Here is a 3416-nt window from a genome sequence, read left to right as displayed (position 1 = left end):
CCTGAATCAATCAACACTATTACCTTTTTCTTCTTGATTTGTCCTTCTATCTTGATGATTTGAGGAGTGGTAATTCCCGCTAATGCATTACAAGATATGGTCGAATTTATTTGTTCTTCATCTAGGCTTTGTTCCTGGAGTATATCCTCTTCTTTTGACCTTTCTTGCTCCTTTTCTTCTTCCTCTTCACAATCTATGTAGAATAATTTCTTCTCAGCACACTTATGACCTTTAGTGTATTTGCTATCACAACTGTAACAAAGCCCTTTTGCTCTTTTTTCTTCCAATTGTTGTGGTGTCAACCTTATAGGTTGTGGAAGACTAGGGGCAACCACACTTCCGTCTTTATAGTTGTGAGTGGTATGCGTCTTGGTTGCCATATTTTTTCTTTCCATTTTTCTTGCTAACCTGAATGCCTTCTCTAATGAATTAGGTTCCCAAAGGCAAACATCATGTTGGATATTATCCTTTAAAGACCCTATGAGCACATCAATCCTATGCTCCTCTGGAATATCTTTTACCCTTATGTTCAAATTTTGGAACTCCTCAATGTGCTCCATTATTGAACCCTTTTGTTTGAGACTTATCAATTGGCTAAAAAAAGTGTTTCTTTTTGTATCCTCATAATGTGCTATCAATTCTTCCGTAAAAATTGCCCAAGTGATAAATTGTTTACGAGAGCAAAGCCATTGATACCATACAAACTAATTTGGTTCCAAATATAAAGTTGCCATACGTACCTTTTGTGTGTTTTTCACATTATTGAGATCGAAGAATTGCTCCATCTGTAATATCCATGTTGCGAAATCCTTGCCATCAAAATTCCTCATATCGATTTTTGGAATATGGTGGGTATTCGATCCAACATTAGAGTCTATGGAATCATGATTAACATTTCTTTTTTTCTCATCATGAGTTTCCTTTACTACCCTTTCACCATTAGTGACCCTTTCTTGTAGCAACTTCTTCAATTCTTCCATGTCTGTCTTCAAATATATCTTCAAATCGTCCATCTTAGCTTCTACACCTTTCTTTAAACCATCCATCTTAGCTTCTACATCTTTCTTCAAACCATCCATCTTAGATTCTGTTCCTTTTTGTGCAAGTGACACTTGTTGCACTTGGTCTCGTAATTTTGCTATATTATGTTGCATTTCTTCCTCTTCTTCATAAGTCATGCTAGAGCTTTCAGGTTGCTTACTAGGTGTTTGCATTTTCTTTCCTCGGGGCATCAATTACCGATAATAATGCTTTACTATGCCCTTTGAATTCCTTCAAACCAAGCTTACGCAAAAATAAAAAAAAAACTACACACCTTTTTTCACTTTGTAGAAGCCTGATATTGAATCTGATGTATCTCTGTAATTTCGAATCATCCAATTATAAAATTATGATCTGTAGTAGCCTTCTATGTCCTCTTTCCAATGCCACTAGTCTGATCCAAATTGGATTCTCCAAGAAAGAGTTATGCACAATCTCCCGCAGTGACCTGATTGTAGACTAGTTCAGTAGAGCGAACTTGTATGAAGTGCCATGTGTCACTGTTTTGACCTTTGACTCTAAAAAATATATAAAAGAAAACTAAAGTCTGTCCTCTTTCTGTACCTTCTTGAGAAATTTCAATCCGATGCTCAGAAAGAAAGTTATGATGATTTTCCCCAGGTCACCTGTTTGGAATGTAATTCAGGAGTTTGCAAAAAGACCAACTTCCTTAGATCATATCTCCGCAAATATAGCACAAAAAGCTCTGAAATTCGGACCCGAGGTTCAGCGCAATTTCTTCTCAAATGGTTTTTTTTTGCAACTTCTGAAACATCACAGAAAAAAAAAGTTATAGCGAAAATGCCACGATGACCTGTTTGGAGCAGCGAAACCCTAGAATCCAAAGCTCTAATACCAAATGTTATGAAACCAGCTCAAGAAAAGATAGAAAAGATAGAGCAACGCCTTAGAATTCAGCCTCTTCGAGGGGGCAACCTCCTTTACATTACATAAATGAACAATTCTTGGATGATTCAAATGACAAAACCTCCTTTCTATATATAGGAGTCTAAGGAGTCACAATATAATCCAGCCGACCTAACAATAATAATATAAAGCCACAAAAATAACAATAGAGGGATTCTATGGGGCATAGTAATAACAACATGGGGGAAATAGGGGCACAACAATATTAATAAGTGGTATAACTACAATAGTAATGGGCTAGTATTATGGGGACCCAACAATTACTCTCATATGAAGGAGATGCATCATCATATAACTATCTCCCCTTGAAATAATACCCCCCTTTTCTTTTTAAAGAGAATTAGGAGAGGGAAGAAGCAAAGATCATCCCAAACCATTGTTGGAGATATTCAAAGGAATCATGAGGAAGAGGTTTGGTAAATAGATCTACAAGTTTTTCTTTGGAGGGAATATATTCCAACTTCACTTTTTGATCCAAGACTTGGTCTATAAGAAAATGGTACTTTATTTGAATGTGCTTAGTCTTTGAATGCATAACCAGGTTTTTAGAGATACTAATGGCACTAGTTTTGTCACAAATAATGGACACAAGTAGTGAACAGTTGACTTGAATATCTTGTAGTGTTTGGATCATTTAGAGTAGCTGTGTATAACAAGTTTCAACTGCAACATATTCTGCTTCAAAAGTCGATAAGGAAATATAGCTCTACTTTTTGTTGAAAACTAAGCATTGTCTCAAGAAAAAGGCTTCTCCATAGGTACTTTTTTTTATCATAAATGTTGTTGGCCTAGTAAGAATCAATGTATGCTTGAAGTATAAAATTTTTGTTCTTTGGATACCATAGTCGAAAATATTGAGTTCCCTATAGATACTTGAATATTCTTTTGACAACTTTGAGGTGAGTCTCTTTAGGATTTTCTTAGGAGCATCCAACTATGCCAATTTCATGTATAATATCCGAACTAGTACTTGTAATATAGAGGAAATTTCCAATCATAGACCGAAATTCGGATTGGTTAACTACTCGAGAGTCATCATGTTGGATGAGAGTACATCCTATTACCATAGGTGTGTAGATATGTTTACAATATTCTAATCCCTATTTATTCATGATATCCTTGAGATAGTTAGTTTGAGAAAGAAAAATGTCATTCATAGTTTGATGCACCTATAATCTAAGAAAAAAGGCTATCTCACCAAGTAGGGACATTTCAAATTTTTGTTGCATGGTTGTTGCAAACCGTGGACTCATTGAGTCAACATTTATATAAATATGATATCATAAACATAAACCAATACCCCTAGGAGTTTTTCTATGTCTACTTTGATGTATAAGTTGTTATCCACTAAACCTTTCTTGAAGCCCTATTGTTGAAGGTATTTGTCAATACGATAATACCAAGCCCGTGGAGCTTTTTTTAACCCATATAAAGCCTTTTTGAGTTTA

This window comes from Pinus tabuliformis, chromosome 4_1, assembly GCF_031772625.1.
Source record: "Pinus tabuliformis cultivar Carrire ecotype Pingquan chromosome 4_1, CPIR1, whole genome shotgun sequence".
NCBI classification, from domain to species: Eukaryota; Viridiplantae; Streptophyta; class Pinopsida; order Pinales; family Pinaceae; genus Pinus; species Pinus tabuliformis.
The sequence above is the reverse complement of the archived record's forward strand: the minus strand, read 5'-3'. Positions refer to the sequence as shown.